Below are 16,187 nucleotides of genomic sequence, written 5' to 3' on the forward strand. Positions count from 1 at the left end.
TTTTTAGATTAGAATTAAAATTAAAATTCAACAGAGTTCAGATTCTTGAATTCAATTTATCTAACTTTGATAAAATTATCCAAATAGAGTTCATTTATCTACATATCATATTATCCAAACAAAGTTCAAATTCTTGAATTTTGTTCATCTACCTTTGTTCCTTGATCATCACAATGACCATTAACAAACATTCTCAAATCAAGTAAAATTGGATGTAACTGTGTAGAAGAGAATGGTCTTTTTTATCATTTGCATTCCTCAATTTGATGAACTAGATAATCCTTAACTGTGTAGAAGTGTAGCTTCTACTATTAAACCAATCAACATATTGCATCCTTACAAAATTTACATTGCGATGTGGTTACAAAAATTATGTCATGCCACCCCTATGTTTGATGGCCTCCATTTCCTGCATTGCCCAAAATTGTTGAGTTGCCTGCCTGACCCAAGTATGGTGGACTACCCAAGATTGGTTGATTAGGATGTGCCTGAATGTTGCCATAAGCTTGACTCCAATTTCCTCCTTGCAGCCATGGAGGGACTAAGTAGCCCAAGTGTCCACTTGTGTTACTAACCCCAACACTGAGTGCAGGTGTCATATAAACACAGTTAGGATTTAAACCTGCACTGGTAGGGGTATAAGAGGTGGGCATAACCCCTGGCTGATAACGAGGGACTTGGATGTTAATCAGGTCTTGGTATGATGGTGTGTGCTTTGCAATGTGGTCCAGCATGTTGGACAACATCCTATTTGCCTCAAATTGGCTTGGACCACAGTCTTCCCTGCTTGTCACCCCTACTCTTTTTTCCAACAACCTATTGAACCTTTCTTGCCTCCCTCTCTTGCCTTGCTAATTGTTTACGATGTTTCTTATCTTCCCTTGCTTTTTGTCTTTCCAACCTTTCCTTTGCTCCAGCTTCTGCAATTGCAGTCCTTGCAACTCTTTTTTCCTAGGCCAACTCCTTCTTTCTCTCTTTAGATTCCTGAATTTCAGTTTTTTTTTTTTTCTTACGTTCAGACTCAAACAATAAATTCATATAATCTTCAGATGTGAGAAATTGTGAACTCCTCCCCAAACGAAGATAATCTGATGTTGAGTGCCTTGATGAGGTCTTCACTCTCTCTACTGGTAACTTTAGGAATGCACCAAGTATTCTCTACTTTGATGTCCCATGCTCCTCAAGACCTAACACTTGGCTTTCAACCTCAGGGACAACTGATTGGCCCCCATTGTTGTCTTCTTCAGGTACTTCATGCTGAATAGGCTCCTCTTCCATTGACCCATTGTCCACAAAATAATGAACAATTTCAGTGTTCAACTCTAATGGTTGTGAAGGCATGTCCATGCTTTCCATATTGGTGGTAGACACATTATGTGTGTTGATATTCATCATGGCCTCTGCCAACCATGATGGTGGGCTTACTTGGGTTGGCATGCTCAATTTCTCATTGTTTAATCATGTTGCATTATCATTTGAAATCAAGTTTGCATTTTCATTAAGTTTATCAACTGCCTCATATGGAATATCACATGAAGAATTGGTCGGTGGTTCAATGGGTGTGATAACCTCCATGATATTGACAGTTGGTTCATGATTGAACTGCGTCTCACTCACATGTTCATCATCATTACCATAGAAGTGCCCTTCAGAAAGGGACATTATGTTGGAAATAATACTGAGAGGGGGGTGAATCAGTATTATCAAATTCTTTTCAATATATCTTCCTTATTTATATTCTGAATAATTCTTCAAATATTGATCATTACTTTGTATGTCAGTATCATAAAATAATGAGCATGAACAAGAAAAACAGATAGTCACACCAAAGAACACCAGATATAAGGTGGAAACCCAATGTGGGTGAAAACCACCTGCTGCAATATGTCTCTATCTTCTTTCAATTAGAAACTCCTTTTACAATGATTTTGTACTGGTGCAGTCCTTTACCAGTACGCAGGCTACAACCTGCAGAGAGCTACAACTCTCTCTCGTTTTCCAGTCTCTCCTGGAAGGGAGCTACAACCCCCTACTTCTTTTCTTTCAAGGACCACTTTTCATAAATTTTCAAACTGGATCCAAGAAAATCAAATAAACATCAAGTACATGCAAATCACCCAAACTCCTTATGCAATCACCCAACTTCTCAGAATGTTGTAAACAGAAAGATAGTACCAGAAATATAAACCCAGAACTCTGCAGCAATAAATAAAAGATAACCAATAAATGTTTTAAGACAGATCCACAGTTTTTCCTTATCTGGACTGCGTGACTCCGCACCCCGCCTTCTGTTTCCCTGCGTATCCACGCAGAGCGACTTCTGCTTCACTGCGTATCACCGCAAATCACCTACTGCCTTTCTGCGTACAATTACTGTGCCAACGCACCTGTTCCTTCTATCGCGCCGCGTACTTCTATGTACCTCCGCAGGCTTTCCTTCTATCACGCCACGTACCTCTGATCTTGTTCCCCACTTCTTCTTCTGTCTCTCTGCGTGCCTCCACGCTGTGCCCTTCTGTTATGCCGCGTACCACTACTGTATCTACGCACTGCGTCTTCGATCGAACTGCAATCCCCCGCACTTTGCCTTTCTGTTAACCGCGTACCACCGCACTGGACCTTTCACTGAGCTGCGGTCCTCCGCACTTGAACTGTGAAATACCTGCGGACCTTTGATTTGAACAGAATTAACAATCCTCCGAAGAGCCACTGAGAGTCAGATGCCCAGATCTGATCATGCGCCCGAGAGATCACACTTCATAGATTCACTTTTAACTTTAATTTTATATAGATCAAGCCTTTTTAAACCGATAACCCAATATTTCAGATCTTAAGATATTCAATTTCTAAAGATACCTTGGCCAAGTGATCTCCTTCCCTATTTATAGTCAAGCCCTTATTCACACCATGGGGCAAAACTGTTGGTCAGGTAAATCCCCTCTGCGAACAGAGGCGATCCCACTAGCCTATAACAGAACTAGCCACAAACAAACCACGCTGCTACGCAAGTTCCTAGTTATGCATCAAAGGTGAATCAAGAAGACTAACCTGGAGTCCAACGCTATGATTGAAGCAGAGTTGATATCCTCGCTCCCTTGCTCCAACAGATCACAAACGAACACCTGCACATGCAAAGGAAGAGACAGATACCAACATAAAAACTACCAAGGCACAACTATATTTCAGTCAGAAAGGAAATAAATCAACACATCACCATGATAGATAATGAGATTGGAACTATAATAGCAGTCGCTTATCAATCAATAAACAGGAAAAGTTACAACCATTGTTCTGACGTCGACCCTTCTCCTGGCTGGGCGAATAACTATATGTGTCTTGCCATGCATCTCCTCTCCGGCAGCATAACCTCTCTAGCACTCATTAGCATTCCTCCAAGGGCTCAAGAACTCAACATCTAACACTCCATGACCAATAATCATCACTACTATCACTCAATCACTAAATCACTAGCACTAACACTAACACTCTAGCTAACACTCTAACACTAGCTTGTCCAATGCATAATGACAAGCTTATATAGATGAAGAAGGGAGGAGGATACGATGAACCGGGACACCTTTTGCGGATTAGCATTATCCTCAAAAGCCATAAAGATGGATAAAGCTCGACAAAAGACTGATTTTTTATCCTCAGAAAAGCTCCATGTAATGAAGGAAAAAACAGTCGGACGTGCGTTAAGGCAAAAAGCACGACTAAATTTGGTTGGCGCGACTGTTGTTCTAAGGCAGAGCGCCAATGGTCGCACCCTCTTTTGAGGATCTCCATCATTGGCGCGGGTAGGATACTGTGGACTTGCGCCAATGGAAAAAGAGCACTTTTTAGGGATGATCTGCAGAAGGTGTCTTCAAGGAACATGGAGTACTTACTCAGGGGAACATAATGCAAGTGTTTTTAGACTTTGTCACTTCTTATAACTCCCGGGATGAGTCCTCCAAGGTACGACAAGAGGAGTAACAGGGATGGTGACAAATTACTGTGTAATAGATGCCCCCTAAAGCATGAAGTCCGAGAGGTGGAGAGGGGTGAAATGCTTTACAAGAACACACATAAGAACACATATAGTTACCGCCGCCGAGGAGCTGTATTAAGAGACATGACTGATAGTTCAATTACATGATGTACTTGGTATGGTCGCAGCCATCCATAAGAGAGTACATAAATAATCTGGATCCATAGTATGGACGCAGCCATCTGGTTAGGATCAATAAACTGACTCAGGTATGGTCGCAGCCATCCAGTGAATGAGTCAAGTATCAAGAATCACGCCTGGATTACAACAGACACAATCCAGGGTCTTGCGCTCCAACTCGATCCGAACAAGAGTACAAGTCCAAGCATGTGAATATATGAGCTGAAGTCGAACATGCATGAACATCGTCTGATTACCAGTCAATAATGGAAACTGTTAACAGACGCGAGAGGTACCACCAATAATGACAATGGCCCTCAAGGTACTATAGGTACAATCTACGGCGTGTGAATCAATGATCTGAAGTCGAACACCCGTAGAATCATTCGATCGGAGGCCAATGATGAAAACCTCACGTCGAACACGAAGAACCTGCCATTGAGGCATGCAGGCTCCAAGGCACCGGAAAGGAGTCTCTAAATCAACTTCCTGGATAATGAGTTGAAGTCGACAGGGAGTGACCTTGATCAAAGGTGGGCCATAATGTTTCCCACATCATCGACACGAGACAGAGAGATGAAGTTGTGAATCAAGATTGTGCGAACTATCAGAGGGAGGTTGTTTTGCAGAGGTCAACTTCTCTTGAACATATCGGCGGCACATTAACGGAATTGGCAGTATTTGACATCAATGTATCAAAGGTCATGACGACGAGGCAATGAGTGGATGAGAGGTCAAATAAGGTACCCAAGTCCATGGAAGCAAGTGAAAGATATGAGATGAGATATCCCCACCCCGGACACGAAAGCAAAAAGTGCCATGTTCAAGAGCGACATACTGCCGTTACGGTAATAATTATGGTTCAAAAATTTTCTTTTCCCCCGCCATTTCTGGCGAGTACCCCAGTTATTTTTACCAAGCTTGATGGGGATAGCATATGCTTGGGTTGTGACAAAATCCGATGTCATTAAGTTTTAACGAGTCTGACAAAGGAAGAATTCGGCGTCTTTTCATGTTTAGAGAGTTTGAAAAGACAGCAGAAAAGGAAACTCCAGGGAGGTCCTTTTTTCGTAAAGTTGTGTCTCTCGGGCCCGAAAAAGTATAAAATAATACCCGAAAGAACCGCCCGATCATTACGATCGAGGAGTACTTTTCATAATTAGTGACTTCGACCTGAAAAAGTAAAAAAGCGGTCAAAACCACGTCGTTTCGTAACCACTAACGAGTTTGAAACGACAAAAACCCGGTAATCTTTTTATGTTTTAACGGTCGACAAAAAGAACTTAAAACGACCGCCCCTTATCACCATTTAACGAGTTAAGAGGAGCGACTCGGCAATCTTTTCCTCTTTAAATGGTCAGAAAAGAGCTGAAAGCAGACCTCCATTTTTATTTTCTTTAACGAGTCAAAAAGGGAAAAATACTCGGCAATCTTTTCATATTTTACGAGTCAGAAAAGAGCGTAAAGGCGACTCGTCCTGAAGGAACGAGTGGTATAAGGGATAGTAACTGGTTCCGGTAATGGTGGAACTCACTTAAAACACGTAAAGGTTAAGAGGCTGGCTAATAAAACCACTCATCGCTGCGGTTCCTCAGGAAAGGAGAAACAACCAAGTGAAAGCATATGATCGGCCAAAAAGATGGTGGCGATGGAATGAAACAACCAAGGCTCATCTAGCAGGATTTAGCGGATAAAAGGCAATCACGGGATGTAAATGGGTTCATTTTTACACAAGCTTGAACCATGGAGAACTTTGCTTGTTAAATTTTTGTTGCATGCCCCCAGCATGATCATACAAATCGAGGTACATGCCCCCCAAGCTTCATGGCATTCACGGAGTGGATGGAATGAAGGTTCACTCTCGAGATCGATGAAAGACTCGACTTGTATTTTACGAGATCTTAATCAAAAGACTCGATTTGGAAAGGGAGTTGTTTCATTTTTTAATGAGGTTGACACAGTAAAAGAACCATCCTCATAACCCTTGTTTCATTTTTTAAGGAGCTTGACATAGGACAGTGAACTATGCTCCGACAGACCTAGTTTCATTTTTTAAGGAGCTTGACATAGGAAAACAAACTATGCTCCACCCGACCTTCATCATAATGAACAGGAAGTCGGGGCTTCCAAGAGTGCCTCTCCCGGTGGGAGGTCAACATCTCGGAAGTCAGGACCCAATGCCCCCAGGACACTATGCATGACGGCGGCATCACTGGATACAGGCATGGGATAGGTGGCCACGTAGTTGACCTGCGGGGGGGCAGATGCAACTGGTGGATGACAACCAGGAGGGGATGACGACTGCGCAGCAGGGACCCGTGGACGAACGAACGATAATTGATCGATAGTCACAATTCTTCCATCGTGTGGAAAGCAAACCACACGGAAAAGTGAAGAGACAAGGGCCCCCATGGCATAAACATAGTCACGGCCAAGGAGAAGATTGAAGTCTAAAGCACCTTGGGTAACCCATACGTCTAGATAGACGGTCTTGCCTCCCAAAGTAATAGGGAACTTTGGAAGGAGCCCTAATGGTTGGCTAGTTCTTCCGTTAAAAGCAGTCAGATTCGATGCTACAGGCACAAGCTGTGGGGAACCCAAAGCTTGCCAAATAGTGGCAGACAGAAGACTAACAGATGCGCCCTCATCCAAGACAGCGCCAGGTATTGCCTTGTCATAGGCGTGTACCGTGACCCAAAAAGGCACATGAGATGGGAGGTGGAAGGTAGTCAAACGTCTCCAGTCGAAGGAAGCGACTGAACTACTTGGTGGGGGAATCGTATGATTGCCCCCCTGCTCGAGAGAGAGCGCAGTAGGACTCTCAGGTGTAGGGGTATTTGCGGATGTAGGAGAATCTGAGGAGACGAGAAGAACAGGAGAATGATGCTCTTCCGAAATAGAGTGGTCGGCGGGTGGTGAACGCGAGTCGACACTCTTTCCGACCAATGGTTGGTCTGGAACAGGCTTGGCAGAGCCAGATTCAGGAAGAGGAGGCTGGAAAAGAGAGGAATCTTGGTTGATTTCTTTGTCAGCAGGAGAACGTTCTGCAATTGCAGAAAGACATTGATAACCAGTAGGAAGTTGGGTTGAGGGAGCTTTAAGACTTTCCAATACAATAGAGGCTCTATCCATGAATGGACAAAGGTGAAGGGGATGATTGCCTTCACAAAGTTTACAAGGGATTCGAATCTTCTCTTTCCCCTTACCGTTTCTAGGTGATAAGGTAACATCGCCATGATCTACCGAGGACGATGCAGGGCGGTCCGTATCATGAGACCATACTTCTAACACCCTGTAAATGCCAGGACAATCGCGGAGAAGGTGGTCTTCCTTGCACAACTTACAAGGAAATTTGACCTGCCGCGGAGGAGCACAAGGTGGCTCGACTTGGGTTATACCTTTAACCTCTGGTTTAGGGGTCTTCTTCTTCTTTGTCTTCTTCTTATTTTTCTTCTTAGCCACCTGGTTAGTTGAATCCAGAGGTTCACCAGGCGAAGTAGAAGATGAGGACGCAGCAGTAGGCGAAGAAGGGGAAGGGTCCACCTTGGAATCAGCAAGACGTTGTTTGGGTGGAGGAGGTGGTGGTGGACCCGAACTGAACGGAGGAGCACTAGTGGATATCTCAGGCTCCTTCCCGGTAGATGGCGGGTAATCTTTTGTTTGAGTACTGATATTGATGGGTATCGTTTCAGCCATAAACACTTGAGATGGTTCAGCCACCATTTGGGTTTTTTGAGTTTGCTGTGAGGGAAAGGGTTCTTTAAGGACCGCAGGAGTCCCGGGAGTGCCTTTCAACAAATGAATAACTTCGGACCGCCTGGGACAGTCCTTTGTATAGTGATCCTCATCACAGATAAGACAAGGATACTTGGGTTTGCGTTTGGCACCATCCTCGAGCGGAGGGTTAGGGGCTTCCTGCTTGGGTTGATCTAGCTTATTCTTCGGTTTCCCTTTCTTCTTTGCTTTCGAGGCTTTGTTTGCCATGGTGGTTTGGACAGCATTGACCTCGGAAGTAACATTCGAAGTGGGTATTACCTGGGAGGTGGGTGCATTTAGAGCAGAAGTTATCACACTCGAAACCACCGAGTTTGAAAACAACCATACGGGCAAACCGATGGTTAACCCAGGCAAAGACAAAGTTGCGATATACTGAACACCGACATTTCTAACAGAAGGAAATGGACGAGGGTTCCCATCAGGAGGAACACCTTGGCCGGTGGGCGCCGGGAAGGCTGCCATTGAATGAGGAACAATCCTACTCAAGCTAACACAAACAAAATCTAATTGGGTAGATGTTATCGTGGCCAATAAATTTTAAGACACTGAACTTAACCTTTTCATTTTTTAAGAGTCGAGAAAAGGACAAAAGATGACTCTAGTCTCCTTCGAGTATTTAATGAGCACGAAGTGACAAGACGCTCACAGGCACCTTTTCGTTTAGGGAGTCCGAAAAGGATCAAAAGTGACTGCTCTGGAATTCTAGGTAGAGGGTATGCCAAACTTTTCGCAAAACCACAGAATACTTTTTAGGGTACGGGTGGTCGATCTTCGTGAATGCTGTGTTCACTGCATTGCGAGTCGTAGGGCGGCTGACACGGCTTCCTATGGATAAAGGCTTTATTCCTATAGGGGTCTCCCAATATATACTCGACGGTACGTGGGAGCACAGTCCGTATTGGCACCTATCGTTTCACCGTGGAGGAATCACCCAACCACTCGACGATAAACTACCAGGTTTAAAGACGCCAGAACACGTCTCTAACCTAGACCTCTAGAGTGTTTGCGTTATGTTCCAATGCGTTGTTATGTTCATTGAGTTCATTTTAAGGTTTATCTTTGATTATGTTTCAGTTTTTTGGTCCTACCGTATGTGATATCTCAAAAACTTTTTACATGCAAACTATATGCCAAAATGAAATCATTTGATTCGATGAATTCTATCTACAGGAGGGTTGAGATCTTTTTCACAAACGAAACGATCACTTCAACAAACAACAAAGACCCTAATGCAGCTAATAACAAGAAACGAAATTTTGTCTTTTTCTTTTTAATAGCAACAAATAACAATAAATGCTAACTACTATGATGCAAGAGATTTTTTATTTTTCTTTCCTTTAAGATGGCATGATGCATGCAAACAAATTCTAAGAGATATGCACAATCCAAGTTCAGTTAATGAAATAGAACCAATTCTGAAACACTAAAATGAACCATGCAAGCAAGGAAAAACACAAAGACTAGTGAACTTCAAAGAGGCTAGAAGTGAAGTATTCAGAGTATAGAAGATCAAGCTTTAACAAAGCACTGGATAGGTGCAGAACACAACCAACAAGTTGACTGGATAATCAAGAGATCAAAACTTCCCACAGAAGGCTAGTCATGCAAAGCCCCTAGATATCCTAGGGCTGAGACGAAAATCAATAGAAATGAGCAAACAGCTGAGGGATACAGGCTAAGACCAGTCAAGCAGAGGTTCAACACAGTTCCAGAGGCTGAGAGAGATATATAAAGAGACTGAATGAGCTTTCCACCCACACACAGGCAAAATTTACAGAGCTGGCGCGACTGTCAGCCTGCAACTTGCGCTACCACAGGATTGGCGCGAGCTGCTTTTGAGCAACATGCGCCAACTGGCGCGACTGTCAAAGAAATAACTGCGCCAATTAAGCTTGCCAACTAGAAAAATAAATGATACGACCTCAGGTCGGGTTGACAGTGCTCAGATGGGTCAAACTCAGATGGGTCAAACAGTAAAGAATAATCTCAAAACTGACTCAGGAAGCTCATTCACTCAAGCAAGCAGAAGAAAATTAACATGCAAGACAAAAATCAAATAGTTCCTCCCCAGTGGAGTCGCCAATTTGTTGGTCAGGTAAATCCCCTCTGCGGACAGAGGCGATCCCACTAGCCTATAACAGAACTAGCCACAAACAAACCATGCTGCTACGCAAGTTCCTAGTTATGCATCAAAGGTGAATCAAGAAGACTAACCTGGAGTCCAACGCTATGATTGAAGCAGAGTTGATATCCTCGCTCCCTTGCTCCAACAGATCACAAACGAACACCTGCACATGCAAAGGAAGAGACAGATACCAACATAAAAACTACCAAGGCACAACTATATTTCAGTCAGAAAGGAAATAAATCAACACATCACCATGATAGATAATGAGATTAGAACTATAATAGCAGTCGCTTATCAATTAATAAACAGGAAAAGTTACAACCATTGTTCTGACGTCGACCCTTCTCCTGGCTGGGCGAATAACTATATGTGTCTTGCCATGCATCTCCTCTCCAGCAGCATAACCTCTCTAGCACTCATTAGCATTCCTCCAAGGGCTCAAGAACTCAACATCTAACACTCCATGACCAATAATCATCACTACTATCACTCAATCACTAAATCACTAGCACTAACACTAACACTCTAGCTAACACTCTAACACTAGCTTGTCCAATGCATAATGACAAGCTTATATAGATGAAGAAGGGAGGAGGATACGATGAACCGGGACACCTTTTGCGGATTAGCATTATCCTCAAAAGCCATAAAGATGGATAAAGCTCGACAAAAGACTGATTTTTTATCCTCAGAAAAGCTCCATGTAATGAAGGAAAAAACAGTCGGACGTGCGTTAAGGCAAAAAGCACGACTAAATTTGGTTGGCGCGACTGTTGTTCTAAGGCAGAGCGCCAATGGTCGCGCCCTCTTTTGAGGATCTCCATCATTGGCGCGGGTAGGATACTGTGGACTTGCGCCAATGGAAAAAGAGCACTTTTTAGGGATGATCTGCAGAAGGTGTCTTCAGGGAACATGGAGTACTTACTCAGGGGAACATAATGCAAGTGTTTTTAGACTTTGTCACTTCTTATAACTCCCGGGATGAGTCCTCCAAGGTACGACAAGAGGAGTAACAGGGATGGTGACAAATTACTGTGTAACAAAAACCATCAAATAACTAATACAAGGGATCCAAACCGGGGCTAAATTAGATCCTATACCACGGGCCAAAACCATAGGATCATGAACGACGGGCGAAATACCACGGGCCAAACGTAAGAAACCCCACGTGGGCGCGCTTCTCTTCCTTGAAGTGAGTGAACTGGGGGACCGCACCTTCTGAACGGATAACCTGCGGGTATGACCGCACTTTCTCAACGTAGAACCTGCGGGTCCGCACCTTTTGAATCATTCACCTGTGAACCTCTTAATTTCCATCATTTTGAGAGCCTAAACAGAGCAATGCCACTTGAGTGAGTTGCCATCAAGTACAACACCTGTAACACCTGTAACATAGAGCCATACCAGAATCATAATGCCAACAATCTCCCCCTTTGGACTTGATGGCAACCTCAAAAATCCGCAACGTCATTCTCCCCCTTTGACATCAAGGGCAAAGGGTTATGCTCCCCCTAAGAACATGCTCCCCCTAACTATAAACCAGATCTGCAAAGAAGAATCATAATCCACCAAACACCATATATGACCATGAAATAAATAGAGACATATTGCAGCAATATTCAGACCATCATCCATGATCTCCTTCTGTACTTCCTCCATAATGCCAACAATGCATTATATGCTCCCCCTGAACCTGTGCCATTCGATCTTCGACCAATCCGCAACCCAGCACATGTACGCATATACCCCAGATGAACCTTGCGTACAACCAACAATCAGAAGAGATTCAACAACAAGATGATGCATCAACAACCCCCAGCTTTTGCCTGAGGTATTCAAAGGTCTCCCTGGGCAATGGTTTGGTGAGTATATTAGCAACTTGTTCCTTAGAAGGAACATACTCCTACTTGACCTTTTGTTCAAGTACTTGTTCCCGGAGAAAATGATACTTGATCGGTATGTGCTTGGTCTTTGAATGCATGACTGGGTTCTTTGAAATGCTGATTGCACTTGTATTATCACATAAGATGGAGATGGGTGGTATACAAGTGATTTGAAAGTCCTGCAAGGTCTTCATCATCCAAACGAGTTGAGTGCAGCAAGATGCAGCAGCAACATATTCCGCTTCAGCTGTAGACAAGGCAATCGAACTCTGTTTCTTGTTGAACCAAGATACTAATCTGGAACCCATAAAGAATGCACCACCACTTGTGCTCTTCCTGTCATCCACGCTTCCGGCCCTATCTGCATCTGTATAAGCATGAAGTGTGAGATTTGTATCTCTAGGATACCATAAGCCATAATTTTGAGTCCCTTGAAGATATTTGAAAATTCTCTTCACTGCCTGAAGATGAGTTTCCTTTGGATTTGCCTGAAATCTTCCAACTATTCCCACTGCATGCATGATGTCTGGTCGGGTACCTGTCAAATAAAGTAGACTTCCAATCATAGACCTGTAGGTTGGTTGATGCATTGTTGTTGATTCATCATTTGCACTAAGGCTACATCCTGTGACCATGGGAGTACATACTGGTTTTGCATCTTCCATGCCATATTTCTTCAAAATCTGCTTGAGATACTTGGTTTGAGACAAGAAGATCCCTCCTTCCTTTTGTTGGATTTGCAAACCAAGAAAATATGTCAATTCTCCAAGCAAGGACATTTCGAATTCTTTCTGCATCACTGAGGCAAAGCTTTGACTCATAGATTCTTCATTGCTGCCAAAGATAATGTCATCTACATACACAATAAGTATTAGCAATTTGTCATTTTCAATTTTTATATAAAGATTGCTATCTGCTGATCCTTTTGAAAAACCTTGTTGATGAAGATATTTGTCCAACCGATAGTACCAAGCCCTTGGAGCTTGTTTAAGACCATAGAGAGCCTTCTTCAGTCTGCATACAAGATTTGGATCATTTCCAAGAATGAAACCATCTGGCTGCTCAATGTATACTTCTTCTTCTAAGTCTCCATTCAGAAAGGCTGATTTCACGTCCATTTGAAATACTTTGAACTTTTGAAAGCTTGAGAGAGCAAGGAACATTCGGATGGCCTCAAGTCTTGCAACAGGAGCAAACGTTTCTTCAAAATCTATTCCTTCTTGCTGCGCATACCCTTTACAAACAAGTCTGGCCTTGTTTCTAATTACTTCCCCATTTTCATTCAACTTATTTTTGAAGACCCATTTTGTCCCTATAACATTCTTATCCTTTGGTCTAGGAACCAACTCCCACGTGTTATTCTTTTCGATCTGCTCAAGTTCTTCATCCATTGCTTTGACCCAACATTCATCTTTGCATGCTTCTTTCACATTTTGTGGTTCAGTGGAAGAGAGTAATGCCAAATAGCTTGAAGCTTCTGCAATTTTTCTTCTTGTTTGTACACCTGCTTCTTTCTGCCCCAAAATCTGAGATTCTGGATGATTCTTCTGAACATACCTAGATGGAGTCTTTTATTCTGTCCTTATCTGTTCCTCTGGTGCTTCTTGAGATTCTTCTTCTTCATCATTCTGTCTTTGAGGGTAGTCTTCATCTTCTTCGATATTTTCATGATTTACTTGCCTAGGAATGTATCCCTTTTCATCAACCACTACATCAATGCTGTCAACAATTCTTCCAAGTCTTTTATTGTAGCACTTATATGCTTTGCTGTGTGGAGAATAACCAAGAAGAATGCCTTCATCTGCTCTAGGTTCAAATTTGCCAAGTTGCTCATCAGTATTCTTAATATAACATTTGCTCCCAAAGATTTGAAGTGCTTTTCCGAAGGAGTCTCACCATACCAGAGCTCATGAGGAGTTTGAGTGGTGTTCACTCGGACATTTGTTTTGTTGAGAATAACAACTGCAGCATATGCAGCTTCACCCCAGAAAGTTGCGGGAGTTCCAGATTCATCAAGCATAGCATGAGCCATTTGTTGGGCTGTTCTGTTCATCCTTTCCACCACTCCATTTTGCTGAGGAGTTCTAGCTGTAGAGAATTCTCTTCTTATCCCATGTTCTTCACGGAAATCGAAAAATTCTTTTGATGTAAACTCCCCACCTCTGTCGGACCTGAGGCACTTAATTTTGTAACCTGATTAATTTTCAACCAAGGCTTTGAAGGATTTGAATTTTTCGAATGCTTCGTCTTTGTGCTTCATAAGTCCTAACCAAACAAACCTGGAGAAATCATCAATGAATAATATCAAGTATTCTTCTCCTTGAGGTGTCCTTTTCCTAAATGGACCACAAACATCTGTATGGACTAGCTCAAGAGGCATGCTAGCTGATCCTTCCTTCTCCGGAAAGTTAGTTCTGGTTTGCTTTCCAAACTGACAAGATTTACATATGGTGTTGTCTGGAATTTTGATATCTGGAAGACCACGAACAGCCTGATATTTGCATGCTTTCCTTATTTGTGAAAAGCTTAGATGCCCCAACCTCCGGTGCCATAACCAATGTTCATCATCCTTGCTCAAATAGCATTGTTGTTGTCCTTCTTCAAATATGTATAGATTATTTGGAGTTCTTCTACCCTTGATCACTGTTTCACCTGTATTAAGATCACGAACACGACATCCATTTGATCTAAATATTACCTCGGTTCCTTGATCACACATCTGGCTGACACTCAGAAGATTATGCTTCAATCCATCAACATACAAAACATTTCCAGCTTTGACCTTTTCCTTTAACTGAGCCGTCCCTTTTCCTTTTATAGCTGCAGGAGTATCATTTCCAAAAGAAACTTTCTTTCCCTTTTCTAAAGCAGAATATGATTCAAGTTTTTCTTTATCACCTGTCATATGCTTCGAACATCCACTGTCGATGTACCATAGATTTTCCTGTCCCTCTGCATAAAATGCTATCCCACATCTTTCTGTTTGTGGTTCCTTTATTCTCCATGTTCTGGTGCTTGAGGTTTGTTCCTTTGTCTGCTGAAACCTGCTCCTGCATTTAGAATCTTCATGACCAAAGTTATTGCAAATAGAACATTCAACTTCATTTTCAAGAGCCGAAAAGTTGTTATAGGTCCTTTTTGTAATCCCGGTCATACTTCTTTGTTTTTGAGCTTCTCTAGTCATGATTGTTTTATATGCAACACATTGAGCTGCTTTGTGACCAAAGTTATGGCAAGAGAAACATTGCCCATTGAAGAAACTTCTGCGATTATCAAATCTACCGGCCAAATGATTGTAATTTCTATTTTCATCCATTCTTGAAGCAAATTGAGAAGATTTTACCTGAGGCTGGTTGTAGCTTTTGTTCACCCTTAAGACAGATTGCCCCTGGTTTACCTGACAGTCTTTGTTCATTCTTGATGTAATTTGTCCCTGCTTTACCTGGTGATCTCCATTGTGCTTTTGCTCATTTATTCTTGCTGCATCAAGATAACTCTTTGAGGTGGATGCTTGAGATGTTTCTCCATTATACCCCAGACCTGTCTTGTTTAGCGGAGAACGTTGTACATTGATGATCTCATCCAGAGTTTCAGATCCTTTGACAAACTTAAGATTAATAGCCTTTGTTTTCTCAATTTCTTTTCTAAGGCCAACAATTTCACCTTCTAACTTTTCAAGATATTTTTCTTTTTCATCAATTTGAAATTGTAGAGTATCAATGATCATATTCTTTTCTTCTATACATGTCTTGAGTCTAGAAATCTCTTCATAAAAACTATCCACATCTATAGCATTCATGTAATCATCATCTTCAAATGCCATTAAAAGTTTATAGTCATTACCTCGTTCATCTTCATCACTATTTGATAGACCATCACTGTCTTCATGAGTGTAGTAGCTTTTCTTATTTGCATTCTGTTTCTTGTTCCATCTAGCAGGTTCCTTTCCTTTGTCAATCTTATCCTTATGAGGACATTTCGCAGCATAATGACCTACTCTTCCACAAGCAAAACATTTAAAAGGTAACTTACCTCTGAACCTTCCAGTACCCCGTTGAAGATTTCTGACAAAATTTGATTCTTCTTCTTCTTCTGGCACGTGACTTGATTCATAGTAGTCTCCTTTGCCTGAAGCCTTAAAAGCAGCTTCTCTCCTGTCTGATGGACCTCCTTTTCTCATTTCATAAGCAGTTAGAATTCCGTGTAGTTGAGACATAGTAAGAGTTCGTAGATTTTCCTTTTCTTCTAT

Source organism: Pinus tabuliformis, chromosome J (genome assembly GCF_031772625.1).
Source record: "Pinus tabuliformis cultivar Carrire ecotype Pingquan chromosome J, CPIR1, whole genome shotgun sequence".
Classification (NCBI taxonomy): Eukaryota; Viridiplantae; Streptophyta; class Pinopsida; order Pinales; family Pinaceae; genus Pinus; species Pinus tabuliformis.